This window comes from Hyla sarda, unplaced genomic scaffold (assembly GCF_029499605.1).
Source record: "Hyla sarda isolate aHylSar1 unplaced genomic scaffold, aHylSar1.hap1 scaffold_91, whole genome shotgun sequence".
Classification (NCBI taxonomy): Eukaryota; Metazoa; Chordata; class Amphibia; order Anura; family Hylidae; genus Hyla; species Hyla sarda.
Genome location: NW_026610938.1, coordinates 112,304 through 131,851, shown reverse-complemented (window position 1 = coordinate 131,851; position 19,548 = coordinate 112,304). Strand labels below are relative to the sequence as shown.

Sequence of the window (19,548 nt, the reverse complement as noted above, 5' to 3'; positions counted from 1 at the left end):
AATTTTCCATGCACACTCTGGGCTGGGGGGCAGTCAACCACCAGTACACACAGCAGAACCTAAACCCATACCATTATTGCTAAGCAGCAAGACAGGGGCCCATTGCACTCCCACGGGGCCTTTTTAAATGCAATCCATAACCCGGATTTGCCAGGAACCCTTCTTACTCCTCCTACTTGCATGTGACACTGGGCTTAGGATCTGCATAGGAAACACACACACAAGCACACACCTACCTTTGTTGCCTGCAGATGCCTCCTTGGCTGTCCCCAAACGGTATCAAACCAACACCCACGGGAAGCTGTAAGCATAGAGGACATGCCTGCACCCCATTGGACTTACCTGTGTGGGTTAAACCCGGGTTATTTGACAACCTATGGCGGTGATGGTTCTGCTCAGGCAGAGCAGTGCTGATGCTCCTCATAAAGCTGTCGCTGCTGTGAAGGTTCTAGGTGACATCACAAATCCATATGGTTACATACACAACAAAGCTGGGTTGTTGTTGTTTACACTCTGCAAGGCCTGTGGAAGTGAGTGACATCATAGCACTGTAGTTCTGAGGGTTCTAGATGGATGCAACAATCTCCTGTTGCTTCTATGAAGGCCATAATAGACGACATCACCAAACAGCTCCATAGTCACATACACAGCAAAGGAGAGATGTTGTTTACACCTAGTGATGTCAGTGGTATTGAGTGACATCACAGCACAGTGCTAAGGCTCCTGGGCCTGGACACAGCAGCGGCTGCAATATCTCAACGGAGAATACGTTTATATATATGTGTGTGTGTGCGCATATATATATATATATATATATATATATATATATATATATTTCTCCGCCGAAATCACTTTTAAACCCATTTCCACCTTTTTTTCCCTTCTCTTCCTCTTACTTTTTTTTCACGTTTTTTTACGTTTTTCTCCTTTTCGCCTCTTTTCTGGGCGTATTATTCTTCTTTTTCTTCTTTTTTTTCGTCTAATGCATACCCCATCAGTGCAGCAATGCTTATTCAATACCGCCAGCAGATGGAGACACTGGGGGATAATTTTCTAAGGATTTATACTGATTTTTCCTGTCTGAATTTGTCGCACAGAAAGTTGCAGGCCAAATATGTGTGACATTTCTGCGACTTTAGCTTCTAGAGCATTTTTACAACATTATACATAGGTGCTGAATACATAAAAAGCGACTGTTCAGCGACAGACAAGTCGCATCGGCTGAAAGTAGGCCAGAATGTCAGTCCATGTTGGAGCAGGTTTAGATACAGTCTAAAGTATAGATCTCAAAGTCTGTGCACAGAATTTAGCAAGGGCCTCGCACCTTCTGATGCATCAGGTAGGTGCACAATAGCATAGCCTAACCCTCTGTACTTTGGTCTATATTGATGCGGGACATAGACAGCCAGCTGATGACCAATCCATTAGTGCAATGGATGGCTGGAAGCATTTGTCTTTGCCTTTGCAATACCACAGAAGCAATGCATGGTCAATGTACAGCAATGACACACCTGTGTGAACAGCCAGGAGACCCCCCCCCCCCCATGTTATGTTACATAGTAACATAGTTAGTACGGTCGAAAAAAGACATATGTCCATCAAGTTCAACCAGGGAATTAAGGGGTAGGGGTGTGGCGCGATATTGGGGAAGGGATGAGATTTTATATTTCTTCATAAGCATTAATCTTATTTTGTCAATTAGGAACATTCAGCACCCACCCGCTATCAAGGCAGCTGCCTATCATGTCATGCCCTACCTGCACAGGTGTGCTGGCTACTCAAATGATCCAATTAAGGAGGCCATTTAGTCAGCAGCAGCAGAAGTCCTGTGCCTGGACGCTCCAACAGCGGCCAGACACAAGCAGAAGCAGAAGCAGCAGAAGCAGCAGCAGCACCACCTTTTGTTTTTTGGCTGCAGCAGCAGCAAGGCCCACAGGGCTGGCTAGCTGGCTAGCCAGCAAGCAGGTAGCAATGAAAGTAGGAATCTTTCTTTTTAACCCTGTAAGGGGGTGGTGCACTGTACCCGAAGATACTGCCATATCGGGTCAATGCATAGGGCGACGGAAGCAAGCTTCGAAATCGGCCCCCGTTCTCAAAAATCCATTTAATATATGGTCCCCAGATAGGGGACGTATCAGATATTAAACTGATAAGAACAGATACTACACTTGATCTTAGCCAAAAGGCCGAGAAGCGATAACCGTGAAAGGGGCGGGCCCAACAAGGTGCCCTTCATGGGCACTATCACTGCTTGCTGTCAGGGAGGCTGCCAGACAATTTTCCATGCACACTCTGGGCTGGGGGGCAGTCAACCACCAGTACACACAGCAGAACCTAAACCCATACCATTATTGCTAAGCAGCAAGACAGGGGCCCATTGCACTCCCACGGGGCCTTTTTAAATGCAATCCATAACCCGGATTTGCCAGGAACCCTTCTTACTCCTCCTACTTGCATGTGACACTGGGCTTAGGATCTGCATAGGAAACACACACACAAGCACACACCTACCTTTGTTGCCTGCAGATGCCTCCTTGGCTGTCCCCAAACGGTATCAAACCAACACCCACGGGAAGCTGTAAGCATAGAGGACATGCCTGCACCCCATTGGACTTACCTGTGTGGGTTAAACCCGGGTTATTTGACAACCTATGGCGGTGATGGTTCTGCTCAGGCAGAGCAGTGCTGATGCTCCTCATAAAGCTGTCGCTGCTGTGAAGGTTCTAGGTGACATCACAAATCCCTATGGTTACATACACAACAAAGCTGGGTTGTTGTTGTTTACACTCTGCAAGGCCTGTGGAAGTGAGTGACATCATAGCACTGTAGTTCTGAGGGTTCTAGATGGATGCAACAATCTCCTGTTGCTTCTATGAAGGCCATAATAGACGACATCACCAAACAGCTCCATAGTCACATACACAGCAAAGGAGAGATGTTGTTTACACCTAGTGATGTCAGTGGTATTGAGTGACATCACAGCACAGTGCTAAGGCTCCTGGGCCTGGACACAGCAGCGGCTGCAATATCTCAACGGAGAATACGTTTATATATATGTGTGTGTGTGCGCGTATATATATATATATATATATATATATATATATATATATATATATATATATATTTCTCCGCCGAAATCACTTTTAAACCCATTTCCACCTTTTTTTCCCTTCTCTTCCTCTTGCTTTTTTTTCACGTTTTTTTACGTTTTTCTCCTTTTCGCCTCTTTTCTGGGCGTATTATTCTTCTTTTTCTTCTTTTTTTTCGTCTAATGCATACCCCATCAGTGCAGCAATGCTTATTCAATACCGCCAGCAGATGGAGACACTGGGGGATAATTTTCTAAGGATTTATACTGATTTTTCCTGTCTGAATTTGTCGCACAGAAAGTTGCAGGCCAAATATGTGTGACATTTCTGCGACTTTAGCTTCTAGAGCATTTTTACAACATTATACATAGGTGCTGAATACATAAAAAGCGACTGTTCAGCGACAGACAAGTCGCATCGGCTGAAAGTAGGCCAGAATGTCAGTCCATGTTGGAGCAGGTTTAGATACAGTCTAAAGTATAGATCTCAAAGTCTGTGCACAGAATTTAGCAAGGGCCTCGCACCTTCTGATGCATCAGGTAGGTGCACAATAGCATAGCCTAACCCTCTGTACTTTGGTCTATATTGATGCGGGACATAGACAGCCAGCTGATGACCAATCCATTAGTGCAATGGATGGCTGGAAGCATTTGTCTTTGCCTTTGCAATACCACAGAAGCAATGCATGGTCAATGTACAGCAATGACACACCTGTGTGAACAGCCAGGAGACCCCCCCCCCCCCCCCCCATGTTATGTTACATAGTTACATAGTTAGTACGGTCGAAAAAAGACATATGTCCATCAAGTTCAACCAGGGAATTAAGGGGTAGGGGTGTGGCGCGATATTGGGGAAGGGATGAGATTTTATATTTCTTCATAAGCATTAATCTTATTTTGTCAATTAGGAACATTCAGCACCCACCCGCTATCAAGGCAGCTGCCTATCATGTCATGCCCTACCTGCACAGGTGTGCTGGCTACTCAAATGATCCAATTAAGGAGGCCATTTAGTCAGCAGCAGCAGAAGTCCTGTGCCTGGACGCTCCAACAGCGGCCAGACACAAGCAGAAGCAGAAGCAGCAGCAGCACCACCTTTTGTTTTTTGGCTGCAGCAGCAGCAAGGCCCACAGGGCTGGCTAACTGGCTAGCCAGCAAGCAGGTAGCAATGAAAGTAGGAATCTTTCTTTTTAACCCTGTAAGGGGGTGGTGCACTGTACCCGAAGATACTGCCATATCGGGTCAATGCATAGGGCGACGGAAGCAAGCTTCGAAATCGGCCCCCGTTCTCAAAAATCCATTTAATATATGGTCCCCAGATAGGGGACGTATCAGATATTAAACTGATAAGAACAGATACTACACTTGATCTTAGCCAAAAGGCCGAGAAGCGATAACCGTGAAAGGGGCGGGCCCAACAAGGTGCCCTTCATGGGCACTATCACTGCTTGCTGTCAGGGAGGCTGCCAGACAATTTTCCATGCACACTCTGGGCTGGGGGGCAGTCAACCACCAGTACACACAGCAGAACCTAAACCCATACCATTATTGCTAAGCAGCAAGACAGGGGCCCATTGCACTCCCACGGGGCCTTTTTAAATGCAATCCATAACCCGGATTTGCCAGGAACCCTTCTTACTCCTCCTACTTGCATGTGACACTGGGCTTAGGATCTGCATAGGAAACACACACACAAGCACACACCTACCTTTGTTGCCTGCAGATGCCTCCTTGGCTGTCCCCAAACGGTATCAAACCAACACCCACGGGAAGCTGTAAGCATAGAGGACATGCCTGCACCCCATTGGACTTACCTGTGTGGGTTAAACCCGGGTTATTTGACAACCTATGGCGGTGATGGTTCTGCTCAGGCAGAGCAGTGCTGATGCTCCTCATAAAGCTGTCGCTGCTGTGAAGGTTCTAGGTGACATCACAAATCCCTATGGTTACATACACAACAAAGCTGGGTTGTTGTTGTTTACACTCTGCAAGGCCTGTGGAAGTGAGTGACATCATAGCACTGTAGTTCTGAGGGTTCTAGATGGATGCAACAATCTCCTGTTGCTTCTATGAAGGCCATAATAGACAACATCACCAAACAGCTCCATAGTCACATACACAGCAAAGGAGAGATGTTGTTTACACCTAGTGATGTCAGTGGTATTGAGTGACATCACAGCACAGTGCTAAGGCTCCTGGGCCTGGACACAGCAGCGGCTGCAATATCTCAACGGAGAATACGTTTATATATATATGTGTGTGTGTGTGCGCGTATATATATATATATATATATATATATATATATATATATTTCTCCGCCGAAATCACTTTTAAACCCATTTCCACCTTTTTTTCCCTTCTCTTCCTCTTGCTTTTTTTTCACGTTTTTTTTACGTTTTTCTCCTTTTCGCCTCTTTTCTGGGCGTATTATTCTTCTTTTTCTTCTTTTTTTTCGTCTAATGCATACCCCATCAGTGCAGCAATGCTTATTCAATACCGCCAGCAGATGGAGACACTGGGGGATAATTTTCTAAGGATTTATACTGATTTTTCCTGTCTGAATTTGTCGCACAGAAAGTTGCAGGCCAAATATGTGTGACATTTCTGCGACTTTAGCTTCTAGAGCATTTTTACAACATTATACATAGGTGCTGAATACATAAAAAGCGACTGTTCAGCGACAGACAAGTCGCATCGGCTGAAAGTAGGCCAGAATGTCAGTCCATGTTGGAGCAGGTTTAGATACAGTCTAAAGTATAGATCTCAAAGTCTGTGCACAGAATTTAGCAAGGGCCTCGCACCTTCTGATGCATCAGGTAGGTGCACAATAGCATAGCCTAACCCTCTGTACTTTGGTCTATATTGATGCGGGACATAGACAGCCAGCTGATGACCAATCCATTAGTGCAATGGATGGCTGGAAGCATTTGTCTTTGCCTTTGCAATACCACAGAAGCAATGCATGGTCAATGTACAGCAATGACACACCTGTGTGAACAGCCAGGAGACCCCCCCCCCCCCCCCATGTTATGTTACATAGTAACATAGTTAGTACGGTCGAAAAAAGACATATGTCCATCAAGTTCAACCAGGGAATTAAGGGGTAGGGGTGTGGCGCGATATTGGGGAAGGGATGAGATTTTATATTTCTTCATAAGCATTAATCTTATTTTGTCAATTAGGAACATTCAGCACCCACCCGCTATCAAGGCAGCTGCCTATCATGTCATGCCCTACCTGCACAGGTGTGCTGGCTACTCAAATGATCCAATTAAGGAGGCCATTTAGTCAGCAGCAGCAGAAGTCCTGTGCCTGGACGCTCCAACAGCGGCCAGACACAAGCAGAAGCAGAAGCAGCAGAAGCAGCAGCAGCACCACCTTTTGTTTTTTGGCTGCAGCAGCAGCAAGGCCCACAGGGCTGGCTAGCTGGCTAGCCAGCAAGCAGGTAGCAATGAAAGTAGGAATCTTTCTTTTTAACCCTGTAAGGGGGTGGTGCACTGTACCCGAAGATACTGCCATATCGGGTCAATGCATAGGGCGACGGAAGCAAGCTTCGAAATCGGCCCCCGTTCTCAAAAATCCATTTAATATATGGTCCCCAGATAGGGGACGTATCAGATATTAAACTGATAAGAACAGATACTACACTTGATCTTAGCCAAAAGGCCGAGAAGCGATAACCGTGAAAGGGGCGGGCCCAACAAGGTGCCCTTCATGGGCACTATCACTGCTTGCTGTCAGGGAGGCTGCCAGACAATTTTCCATGCACACTCTGGGCTGGGGGGCAGTCAACCACCAGTACACACAGCAGAACCTAAACCCATACCATTATTGCTAAGCAGCAAGACAGGGGCCCATTGCACTCCCACGGGGTCTTTTTAAATGCAATCCATAACCCGGATTTGCCAGGAACCCTTCTTACTCCTCCTACTTGCATGTGACACTGGGCTTAGGATCTGCATAGGAAACACACACACAAGCACACACCTACCTTTGTTGCCTGCAGATGCCTCCTTGGCTGTCCCCAAACGGTATCAAACCAACACCCACGGGAAGCTGTAAGCATAGAGGACATGCCTGCACCCCATTGGACTTACCTGTGTGGGTTAAACCCGGGTTATTTGACAACCTATGGCGGTGATGGTTCTGCTCAGGCAGAGCAGTGCTGATGCTCCTCATAAAGCTGTCGCTGCTGTGAAGGTTCTAGGTGACATCACAAATCCCTATGGTTACATACACAACAAAGCTGGGTTGTTGTTGTTTACACTCTGCAAGGCCTGTGGAAGTGAGTGACATCATAGCACTGTAGTTCTGAGGGTTCTAGATGGATGCAACAATCTCCTGTTGCTTCTATGAAGGCCATAATAGACGACATCACCAAACAGCTCCATAGTCACATACACAGCAAAGGAGAGATGTTGTTTACACCTAGTGATGTCAGTGGTATTGAGTGACATCACAGCACAGTGCTAAGGCTCCTGGGCCTGGACACAGCAGCGGCTGCAATATCTCAACGGAGAATACGTTTATATATATGTGTGTGTGTGCGCGTATATATATATATATATATATATATATATATATATATATATATTTCTCCGCCGAAATCACTTTTAAACCCATTTCCACCTTTTTTTCCCTTCTCTTCCTCTTACTTTTTTTTCACGTTTTTTTTACGTTTTTCTCCTTTTCGCCTCTTTTCTGGGCGTATTATTCTTCTTTTTCTTCTTTTTTTTCGTCTAATGCATACCCCATCAGTGCAGCAATGCTTATTCAATACCGCCAGCAGATGGAGACACTGGGGGATAATTTTCTAAGGATTTATACTGATTTTTCCTGTCTGAATTTGTCGCACAGAAAGTTGCAGGCCAAATATGTGTGACATTTCTGCGACTTTAGCTTCTAGAGCATTTTTACAACATTATACATAGGTGCTGAATACATAAAAAGCGACTGTTCAGCGACAGACAAGTCGCATCGGCTGAAAGTAGGCCAGAATGTCAGTCCATGTTGGAGCAGGTTTAGATACAGTCTAAAGTATAGATCTCAAAGTCTGTGCACAGAATTTAGCAAGGGCCTCGCACCTTCTGATGCATCAGGTAGGTGCACAATAGCATAGCCTAACCCTCTGTACTTTGGTCTATATTGATGCGGGACATAGACAGCCAGCTGATGACCAATCCATTAGTGCAATGGATGGCTGGAAGCATTTGTCTTTGCCTTTGCAATACCACAGAAGCAATGCATGGTCAATGTACAGCAATGACACACCTGTGTGAACAGCCAGGAGACCCCCCCCCCCCCCATGTTATGTTACATAGTTACATAGTTAGTACGGTCGAAAAAAGACATATGTCCATCAAGTTCAACCAGGGAATTAAGGGGTAGGGGTGTGGCGCGATATTGGGGAAGGGATGAGATTTTATATTTCTTCATAAGCATTAATCTTATTTTGTCAATTAGGAACATTCAGCACCCACCCGCTATCAAGGCAGCTGCCTATCATGTCATGCCCTACCTGCACAGGTGTGCTGGCTACTCAAATGATCCAATTAAGGAGGCCATTTAGTCAGCAGCAGCAGAAGTCCTGTGCCTGGACGCTCCAACAGCGGCCAGACACAAGCAGAAGCAGAAGCAGCAGAAGCAGCAGCAGCACCACCTTTTGTTTTTTGGCTGCAGCAGCAGCAAGGCCCACAGGGCTGGCTAGCTGGCTAGCCAGCAAGCAGGTAGCAATGAAAGTAGGAATCTTTCTTTTTAACCCTGTAAGGGGGTGGTGCACTGTACCCGAAGATACTGCCATATCAGGTCAATGCATAGGGCGACGGAAGCAAGCTTCGAAATCGGCCCCCGTTCTCAAAAATCCATTTAATATATGGTCCCCAGATAGGGGACGTATCAGATATTAAACTGATAAGAACAGATACTACACTTGATCTTAGCCAAAAGGCCGAGAAGCGATAACCGTGAAAGGGGCGGGCCCAACAAGGTGCCCTTCATGGGCACTATCACTGCTTGCTGTCAGGGAGGCTGCCAGACAATTTTCCATGCACACTCTGGGCTGGGGGGCAGTCAACCACCAGTACACACAGCAGAACCTAAACCCATACCATTATTGCTAAGCAGCAAGACAGGGGCCCATTGCACTCCCACGGGGCCTTTTTAAATGCAATCCATAACCCGGATTTGCCAGGAACCCTTCTTACTCCTCCTACTTGCATGTGACACTGGGCTTAGGATCTGCATAGGAAACACACACACAAGCACACACCTACCTTTGTTGCCTGCAGATGCCTCCTTGGCTGTCCCCAAACGGTATCAAACCAACACCCACGGGAAGCTGTAAGCATAGAGGACATGCCTGCACCCCATTGGACTTACCTGTGTGGGTTAAACCCGGGTTATTTGACAACCTATGGCGGTGATGGTTCTGCTCAGGCAGAGCAGTGCTGATGCTCCTCATAAAGCTGTCGCTGCTGTGAAGGTTCTAGGTGACATCACAAATCCCTATGGTTACATACACAACAAAGCTGGGTTGTTGTTGTTTACACTCTGCAAGGCCTGTGGAAGTGAGTGACATCATAGCACTGTAGTTCTGAGGGTTCTAGATGGATGCAACAATCTCCTGTTGCTTCTATGAAGGCCATAATAGACGACATCACCAAACAGCTCCATAGTCACATACACAGCAAAGGAGAGATGTTGTTTACACCTAGTGATGTCAGTGGTATTGAGTGACATCACAGCACAGTGCTAAGGCTCCTGGGCCTGGACACAGCAGCGGCTGCAATATCTCAACGGAGAATACGTTTATATATATGTGTGTGTGTGCGCGTATATATATATATATATATATATATATATATATATATATATTTCTCCGCCGAAATCACTTTTAAACCCATTTCCACCTTTTTTTCCCTTCTCTTCCTCTTACTTTTTTTTCACGTTTTTTTACGTTTTTCTCCTTTTCGCCTCTTTTCTGGGCGTATTATTCTTCTTTTTCTTCTTTTTTTTCGTCTAATGCATACCCCATCAGTGCAGCAATGCTTATTCAATACCGCCAGCAGATGGAGACACTGGGGGATAATTTTCTAAGGATTTATACTGATTTTTCCTGTCTGAATTTGTCGCACAGAAAGTTGCAGGCCAAATATGTGTGACATTTCTGCGACTTTAGCTTCTAGAGCATTTTTACAACATTATACATAGGTGCTGAATACATAAAAAGCGACTGTTCAGCGACAGACAAGTCGCATCGGCTGAAAGTAGGCCAGAATGTCAGTCCATGTTGGAGCAGGTTTAGATACAGTCTAAAGTATAGATCTCAAAGTCTGTGCACAGAATTTAGCAAGGGCCTCGCACCTTCTGATGCATCAGGTAGGTGCACAATAGCATAGCCTAACCCTCTGTACTTTGGTCTATATTGATGCGGGACATAGACAGCCAGCTGATGACCAATCCATTAGTGCAATGGATGGCTGGAAGCATTTGTCTTTGCCTTTGCAATACCACAGAAGCAATGCATGGTCAATGCACAGCAATGACACACCTGTGTGAACAGCCAGGAGACCCCCCCCCCCCCCCCATGTTATGTTACATAGTTACATAGTTAGTACGGTCGAAAAAAGACATATGTCCATCAAGTTCAACCAGGGAATTAAGGGGTAGGGGTGTGGCGCGATATTGGGGAAGGGATGAGATTTTATATTTCTTCATAAGCATTAATCTTATTTTGTCAATTAGGAACATTCAGCACCCACCCGCTATCAAGGCAGCTGCCTATCATGTCATGCCCTACCTGCACAGGTGTGCTGGCTACTCAAATGATCCAATTAAGGAGGCCATTTAGTCAGCAGCAGCAGAAGTCCTGTGCCTGGACGCTCCAACAGCGGCCAGACACAAGCAGAAGCAGAAGCAGCAGAAGCAGCAGCAGCACCACCTTTTGTTTTTTGGCTGCAGCAGCAGCAAGGCCCACAGGGCTGGCTAGCTGGCTAGCCAGCAAGCAGGTAGCAATGAAAGTAGGAATCTTTCTTTTTAACCCTGTAAGGGGGTGGTGCACTGTACCCGAAGATACTGCCATATCGGGTCAATGCATAGGGCGACGGAAGCAAGCTTCGAAATCGGCCCCCGTTCTCAAAAATCCATTTAATATATGGTCCCCAGATAGGGGACGTATCAGATATTAAACTGATAAGAACAGATACTACACTTGATCTTAGCCAAAAGGCCGAGAAGCGATAACCGTGAAAGGGGCGGGCCCAACAAGGTGCCCTTCATGGGCACTATCACTGCTTGCTGTCAGGGAGGCTGCCAGACAATTTTCCATGCACACTCTGGGCTGGGGGGCAGTCAACCACCAGTACACACAGCAGAACCTAAACCCATACCATTATTGCTAAGCAGCAAGACAGGGGCCCATTGCACTCCCACGGGGCCTTTTTAAATGCAATCCATAACCCGGATTTGCCAGGAACCCTTCTTACTCCTCCTACTTGCATGTGACACTGGGCTTAGGATCTGCATAGGAAACACACACACAAGCACACACCTACCTTTGTTGCCTGCAGATGCCTCCTTGGCTGTCCCCAAACGGTATCAAACCAACACCCACGGGAAGCTGTAAGCATAGAGGACATGCCTGCACCCCATTGGACTTACCTGTGTGGGTTAAACCCGGGTTATTTGACAACCTATGGCGGTGATGGTTCTGCTCAGGCAGAGCAGTGCTGATGCTCCTCATAAAGCTGTCGCTGCTGTGAAGGTTCTAGGTGACATCACAAATCCCTATGGTTACATACACAACAAAGCTGGGTTGTTGTTGTTTACACTCTGCAAGGCCTGTGGAAGTGAGTGACATCATAGCACTGTAGTTCTGAGGGTTCTAGATGGATGCAACAATCTCCTGTTGCTTCTATGAAGGCCATAATAGACGACATCACCAAACAGCTCCATAGTCACATACACAGCAAAGGAGAGATGTTGTTTACACCTAGTGATGTCAGTGGTATTGAGTGACATCACAGCACAGTGCTAAGGCTCCTGGGCCTGGACACAGCAGCGGCTGCAATATCTCAACGGAGAATACGTTTATATATATATGTGTGTGTGTGCGCGTATATATATATATATATATATATATATATATATATATATATATTTCTCCGCCGAAATCACTTTTAAACCCATTTCCACCTTTTTTTCCCTTCTCTTCCTCTTGCTTTTTTTTCACGTTTTTTTACGTTTTTCTCCTTTTCGCCTCTTTTCTGGGCGTATTATTCTTCTTTTTCTTCTTTTTTTTCGTCTAATGCATACCCCATCAGTGCAGCAATGCTTATTCAATACCGCCAGCAGATGGAGACACTGGGGGATAATTTTCTAAGGATTTATACTGATTTTTCCTGTCTGAATTTGTCGCACAGAAAGTTGCAGGCCAAATATGTGTGACATTTCTGCGACTTTAGCTTCTAGAGCATTTTTACAACATTATACATAGGTGCTGAATACATAAAAAGCGACTGTTCAGCGACAGACAAGTCGCATCGGCTGAAAGTAGGCCAGAATGTCAGTCCATGTTGGAGCAGGTTTAGATACAGTCTAAAGTATAGATCTCAAAGTCTGTGCACAGAATTTAGCAAGGGCCTCGCACCTTCTGATGCATCAGGTAGGTGCACAATAGCATAGCCTAACCCTCTGTACTTTGGTCTATATTGATGCGGGACATAGACAGCCAGCTGATGACCAATCCATTAGTGCAATGGATGGCTGGAAGCATTTGTCTTTGCCTTTGCAATACCACAGAAGCAATGCATGGTCAATGTACAGCAATGACACACCTGTGTGAACAGCCAGGAGACCCCCCCCCCCCCCCCCATGTTATGTTACATAGTTACATAGTTAGTACGGTCGAAAAAAGACATATGTCCATCAAGTTCAACCAGGGAATTAAGGGGTAGGGGTGTGGCGCGATATTGGGGAAGGGATGAGATTTTATATTTCTTCATAAGCATTAATCTTATTTTGTCAATTAGGAACATTCAGCACCCACCCGCTATCAAGGCAGCTGCCTATCATGTCATGCCCTACCTGCACAGGTGTGCTGGCTACTCAAATGATCCAATTAAGGAGGCCATTTAGTCAGCAGCAGCAGAAGTCCTGTGCCTGGACGCTCCAACAGCGGCCAGACACAAGCAGAAGCAGAAGCAGCAGAAGCAGCAGCAGCACCACCTTTTGTTTTTTGGCTGCAGCAGCAGCAAGGCCCACAGGGCTGGCTAGCTGGCTAGCCAGCAAGCAGGTAGCAATGAAAGTAGGAATCTTTCTTTTTAACCCTGTAAGGGGGTGGTGCACTGTACCCGAAGATACTGCCATATCGGGTCAATGCATAGGGCGACGGAAGCAAGCTTCGAAATCGGCCCCCGTTCTCAAAAATCCATTTAATATATGGTCCCCAGATAGGGGACGTATCAGATATTAAACTGATAAGAACAGATACTACACTTGATCTTAGCCAAAAGGCCGAGAAGCGATAACCGTGAAAGGGGCGGGCCCAACAAGGTGCCCTTCATGGGCACTATCACTGCTTGCTGTCAGGGAGGCTGCCAGACAATTTTCCATGCACACTCTGGGCTGGGGGGCAGTCAACCACCAGTACACACAGCAGAACCTAAACCCATACCATTATTGCTAAGCAGCAAGACAGGGGCCCATTGCACTCCCACGGGGCCTTTTTAAATGCAATCCATAACCCGGATTTGCCAGGAACCCTTCTTACTCCTCCTACTTGCATGTGACACTGGGCTTAGGATCTGCATAGGAAACACACACACAAGCACACACCTACCTTTGTTGCCTGCAGATGCCTCCTTGGCTCTGTCCCCAAACGGTATCAAACCAACACCCACGGGAAGCTGTAAGCATAGAGGACATGCCTGCACCCCATTGGACTTACCTGTGTGGGTTAAACCCGGGTTATTTGACAACCTATGGCGGTGATGGTTCTGCTCAGGCAGAGCAGTGCTGATGCTCCTCATAAAGCTGTCGCTGCTGTGAAGGTTCTAGGTGACATCACAAATCCCTATGGTTACATACACAACAAAGCTGGGTTGTTGTTGTTTACACTCTGCAAGGCCTGTGGAAGTGAGTGACATCATAGCACTGTAGTTCTGAGGGTTCTAGATGGATGCAACAATCTCCTGTTGCTTCTATGAAGGCCATAATAGACGACATCACCAAACAGCTCCATAGTCACATACACAGCAAAGGAGAGATGTTGTTTACACCTAGTGATGTCAGTGGTATTGAGTGACATCACAGCACAGTGCTAAGGCTCCTGGGCCTGGACACAGCAGCGGCTGCAATATCTCAACGGAGAATACGTTTATATATATGTGTGTGTGTGCGCGTATATATATATATATATATATATATATATATATATATATATATATATTTCTCCGCCGAAATCACTTTTAAACCCATTTCCACCTTTTTTTCCCTTCTCTTCCTCTTACTTTTTTTTCACGTTTTTTTACGTTTTTCTCCTTTTCGCCTCTTTTCTGGGCGTATTATTCTTCTTTTTCTTCTTTTTTTTCGTCTAATGCATACCCCATCAGTGCAGCAATGCTTATTCAATACCGCCAGCAGATGGAGACACTGGGGGATAATTTTCTAAGGATTTATACTGATTTTTCCTGTCTGAATTTGTCGCACAGAAAGTTGCAGGCCAAATATGTGTGACATTTCTGCGACTTTAGCTTCTAGAGCATTTTTACAACATTATACATAGGTGCTGAATACATAAAAAGCGACTGTTCAGCGACAGACAAGTCGCATCGGCTGAAAGTAGGCCAGAATGTCAGTCCATGTTGGAGCAGGTTTAGATACAGTCTAAAGTATAGATCTCAAAGTCTGTGCACAGAATTTAGCAAGGGCCTCGCACCTTCTGATGCATCAGGTAGGTGCACAATAGCATAGCCTAACCCTCTGTACTTTGGTCTATATTGATGCGGTACATAGACAGCCAGCTGATGACCAATCCATTAGTGCAATGGATGGCTGGAAGCATTTGTCTTTGCCTTTGCAATACCACAGAAGCAATGCATGGTCAATGTACAGCAATGACACACCTGTGTGAACAGCCAGGAGACCCCCCCCCCCCCCCCCCATGTTATGTTACATAGTTACATAGTTAGTACGGTCGAAAAAAGACATATGTCCATCAAGTTCAACCAGGGAATTAAGGGGTAGGGGTGTGGCGCGATATTGGGGAAGGGATGAGATTTTATATTTCTTCATAAGCATTAATCTTATTTTGTCAATTAGGAACATTCAGCACCCACCCGCTATCAAGGCAGCTGCCTATCATGTCATGCCCTACCTGCACAGGTGTGCTGGCTACTCAAATGATCCAATTAAGGAGGCCATTTAGTCAGCAGCAGCAGAAGTCCTGTGCCTGGACGCTCCAACAGCGGCCAGACACAAGCAGAAGCAGAAGCAGCAGAAGCAGCAGCAGCACCACCTTTTGTTTTTTGGCTGCAGCAGCAGCAAGGCCCACAGGGCTGGCTAGCTGGCTAGCCAGCAAGCAGGTAGCAATGAAAGTAGGAATCTTTCTTTTTAACCCTGTAAGGGGGTGGTGCACTGTACCCGAAGATACTGCCATATCGGGTCAATGCATAGGGCGACGGAAGCAAGCTTCGAAATCGGCCCCCGTTCTCAAAAATCCATTTAATATATGGTCCCCAGATAGGGGACGTATCAGATATTAAACTGATAAGAACAGATACTACACTTGATCTTAGCCAAAAGGCCGAGAAGCGATAACCGTGAAAGGGGCGGGCCCAACAAGGTGCCCTTCATGGGCACTATCACTGCTTGCTGTCAGGGAGGCTGCCAGACAATTTTCCATGCACACTCTGGGCTGGGGGGCAGTCAACCACCAGTACACACAGCAGAACCTAAACCCATACCATTATTGCTAAGCAGCAAGACAGGGGCCCATTGCACTCCCACGGGGCCTTTTTAAATGCAATCCATAACCCGGATTTGCCAGGAACCCTTCTTACTCCTCCTACTTGCATGTGACACTGGGCTTAGGATCTGCATAGGAAACACACACACAAGCACACACCTACCTTTGTTGCCTGCAGATGCCTCCTTGGCTGTCCCCAAACGGTATCAAACCAACACCCACGGGAAGCTGTAAGCATAGAGGACATGCCTGCACCCCATTGGACTTACCTGTGTGGGTTAAACCCGGGTTATTTGACAACCTATGGCGGTGATGGTTCTGCTCAGGCAGAGCAGTGCTGATGCTCCTCATAAAGCTGTCGCTGCTGTGAAGGTTCTAGGTGACATCACAAATCCCTATGGTTACATACACAACAAAGCTGGGTTGTTGTTGTTTACACTCTGCAAGGCCTGTGGAAGTGAGTGACATCATAGCACTGTAGTTCTGAGGGTTCTAGATGTATGCAACAATCTCCAGTTGCTTCTATGAAGGCCATAATAGACGACATCACCAAACAGCTCCATAGTCACATACACAGCAAAGGAGAGATGTTGTTTACACCTAGTGATGTCAGTGGTATTGAGTGACATCACAGCACAGTGCTAAGGCTCCTGGGCCTGGACACAGCAGCGGCTGCAATATCTCAACGGAGAATACGTTTATATATATGTGTGTGTGTGCGCGTATATATATATATATATATATATATATATATATATATATTTCTCCGCCGAAATCACTTTTAAACCCATTTCCACCTTTTTTTCCCTTCTCTTCCTCTTACTTTTTTTTCACGTTTTTTTACGTTTTTCTCCTTTTCGCCTCTTTTCTGGGCGTATTATTCTTCTTTTTCTTCTTTTTTTTCGTCTAATGCATACCCCATCAGTGCAGCAATGCTTATTCAATACCGCCAGCAGATGGAGACACTGGGGGATAATTTTCTAAGGATTTATACTGATTTTTCCTGTCTGAATTTGTCGCACAGAAAGTTGCAGGCCAAATATGTGTGACATTTCTGCGACTTTAGCTTCTAGAGCATTTTTACAACATTATACATAGGTGCTGAATACATAAAAAGCGACTGTTCAGCGACAGACAAGTCGCATCGGCTGAAAGTAGGCCAGAATGTCAGTCCATGTTGGAGCAGGTTTAGATACAGTCTAAAGTATAGATCTCAAAGTCTGTGCACAGAATTTAGCAAGGGCCTCGCACCTTCTGATGCATCAGGTAGGTGCACAATAGCATAGCCTAACCCTCTGTACTTTGGTCTATATTGATGCGGGACATAGACAGCCAGCTGATGACCAATCCATTAGTGCAATGGATGGCTGGAAGCATTTGTCTTTGCCTTTGCAATACCACAGAAGCAATGCATGGTCAATGTACAGCAATGACACACCTGTGTGAACAGCCAGGAGACCCCCCCCCCCCCCCCATGTTATGTTACATAGTTACATAGTTAGTACGGTCGAAAAAAGACATATGTCCATCAAGTTCAACCAGGGAATTAAGGGGTAGGGGTGTGGCGCGATATTGGGGAAGGGATGAGATTTTATATTTCTTCATAAGCATTAATCTTATTTTGTCAATTAGGAACATTCAGCACCCACCCGCTATCAAGGCAGCTGCCTATCATGTCATGCCCTACCTGCACAGGTGTGCTGGCTACTCAAATGATCCAATTAAGGAGGCCATTTAGTCAGCAGCAGCAGAAGTCCTGTGCCTGGACGCTCCAACAGCGGCCAGACACAAGCAGAAGCAGAAGCAGCAGAAGCAGCACCTTTTGTTTTTTGGCTGCAGCAGCAGCAAGGCCCACAGGGCTGGCTAGCTGGCTAGCCAGCAAGCAGGTAGCAATGAAAGTAGGAATCTTTCTTTTTAACCCTGTAAGGGGGTGGTGCACTGTACCCGAAGATACTGCCATATCGGGTCAATGCATAGGGCGACGGAAGCAAGCTTCGAAATCGGCCCCCGTTCTCAAAAATCCATTTAATATATGGTCCCCAGATAGGGGACGTATCAGATATTAAACTGATAAGAACAGATACTACACTTGATCTTAGCCAAAAGGCCGAGAAGCGATAACCGTGAAAGGGGCGGGCCCAACAAGGTGCCCTTCATGGGCACTATCACTGCTTGCTGTCAGGGAGGCTGCCAGACAATTTTCCATGCACACTCTGGGCTGGGGGGCAGTCAACCACCAGTACACACAGCAGAACCTAAACCCATACCATTATTGCTAAGCAGCAAGACAGGGGCCCATTGCACTCCCACGGGGCCTTTTTAAATGCAATCCATAACCCGGATTTGCCAGGAACCCTTCTTACTCCTCCTACTTGCATGTGACACTGGGCTTAGGATCTGCATAGGAAACACACACACAAGCACACACCTACCTTTGTTGCCTGCAGATGCCTCCTTGGCTGTCCCCAAACTGTATCAAACCAACACCCACGGGAAGCTGTAAGCATAGAGGACATGCCTGCACCCCATTGGACTTACCTGTGTGGGTTAAACCCGGGTTATTTGACAACCTATGGCGGTGATGGTTCTGCTCAGGCAGAGCAGTGCTGATGCTCCTCATAAAGCTGTCGCTGCTGTGAAGGTTCTAGGTGACATCACAAATCCCTATGGTTACATACACAACAAAGCTGGGTTGTTGTTGTTTACACTCTGCAAGGCCTGTGGAAGTGAGTGACATCATAGCACTGTAGTTCTGAGGGTTCTAGATGGATGCAACAATCTCCTGTTGCTTCTATGAAGGCCATAATAGACAACATCACCAAACAGCTCCATAGTCACATACACAGCAAAGGAGAGATGTTGTTTACACCTAGTGATGTCAGTGGTATTGAGTGACATCACAGCACAGTGCTAAGGCTCCTGGGCCTGGACACAGCAGCGGCTGCAATATCTCAACGGAGAATACGTTTATATATATGTGTGTGTGTGCGCGTATATATATATATATATATATATATATATATATATATATATATTTCTCCGCCGAAATCACTTTTAAACCCATTTCCACCTTTTTTTCCCTTCTCTTCCTCTTACTTTTTTTTCACGTTTTTTTACGTTTTTCTCCTTTTCGCCTCTTTTCTGGGCGTATTATTCTTCTTTTTCTTCTTTTTTTTCGTCTAATGCATACCCCATCAGTGCAGCAATGCTTATTCAATACCGCCAGCAGATGGAGACACTGGGGGATAATTTTCTAAGGATTTATACTGATTTTTCCTGTCTGAATTTGTCGCACAGAAAGTTGCAGGCCAAATATGTGTGACATTTCTGCGACTTTAGCTTCTAGAGCATTTTTACAACATTATACATAGGTGCTGAATACATAAAAAGCGACTGTTCAGCGACAGACAAGTCGCATCGGCTGAAAGTAGGCCAGAATGTCAGTCCATGTTGGAGCAGGTTTAGATACAGTCTAAAGTATAGATCTCAAAGTCTG

The 19,548-nt window shown here is 45.9% G+C and overlaps 8 non-coding genes across 8 annotated transcripts; all 8 read right to left on the bottom strand.

Annotated features, from left to right (window-relative positions):
• Positions 1-2,007: 2,007 nt before the first annotated feature.
• LOC130349340 (U2 spliceosomal RNA) lies at positions 2,008-2,198 on the bottom strand. Its single transcript, XR_008886691.1, has one exon. It is a non-coding gene; the product is annotated as a U2 spliceosomal RNA (small nuclear RNA).
• A 2,094-nt stretch (positions 2,199-4,292) lies between these two features.
• LOC130349339 (U2 spliceosomal RNA) lies at positions 4,293-4,483 on the bottom strand. The gene has a single exon (XR_008886690.1). It is a non-coding gene; the product is annotated as a U2 spliceosomal RNA (small nuclear RNA).
• Positions 4,484-6,575: 2,092 nt separating this feature from the next.
• On the bottom strand, positions 6,576-6,766 carry LOC130349338 (U2 spliceosomal RNA). Its single transcript, XR_008886689.1, has one exon. It is a non-coding gene; the product is annotated as a U2 spliceosomal RNA (small nuclear RNA).
• A 2,090-nt stretch (positions 6,767-8,856) lies between these two features.
• LOC130349233 (U2 spliceosomal RNA) lies at positions 8,857-9,047 on the bottom strand. The gene has a single exon (XR_008886626.1). It is a non-coding gene; the product is annotated as a U2 spliceosomal RNA (small nuclear RNA).
• A 2,089-nt stretch (positions 9,048-11,136) lies between these two features.
• LOC130349335 (U2 spliceosomal RNA) lies at positions 11,137-11,327 on the bottom strand. The gene has a single exon (XR_008886687.1). It is a non-coding gene; the product is annotated as a U2 spliceosomal RNA (small nuclear RNA).
• Positions 11,328-13,421: 2,094 nt separating this feature from the next.
• Positions 13,422-13,612, bottom strand: LOC130349334 (U2 spliceosomal RNA). The gene has a single exon (XR_008886686.1). It is a non-coding gene; the product is annotated as a U2 spliceosomal RNA (small nuclear RNA).
• Positions 13,613-15,711: 2,099 nt separating this feature from the next.
• On the bottom strand, positions 15,712-15,902 carry LOC130349333 (U2 spliceosomal RNA). Its single transcript, XR_008886685.1, has one exon. It is a non-coding gene; the product is annotated as a U2 spliceosomal RNA (small nuclear RNA).
• A 2,078-nt stretch (positions 15,903-17,980) lies between these two features.
• LOC130349332 (U2 spliceosomal RNA) lies at positions 17,981-18,171 on the bottom strand. The gene has a single exon (XR_008886684.1). It is a non-coding gene; the product is annotated as a U2 spliceosomal RNA (small nuclear RNA).
• Between the last annotated feature and the right edge of the window lie 1,377 nt (positions 18,172-19,548).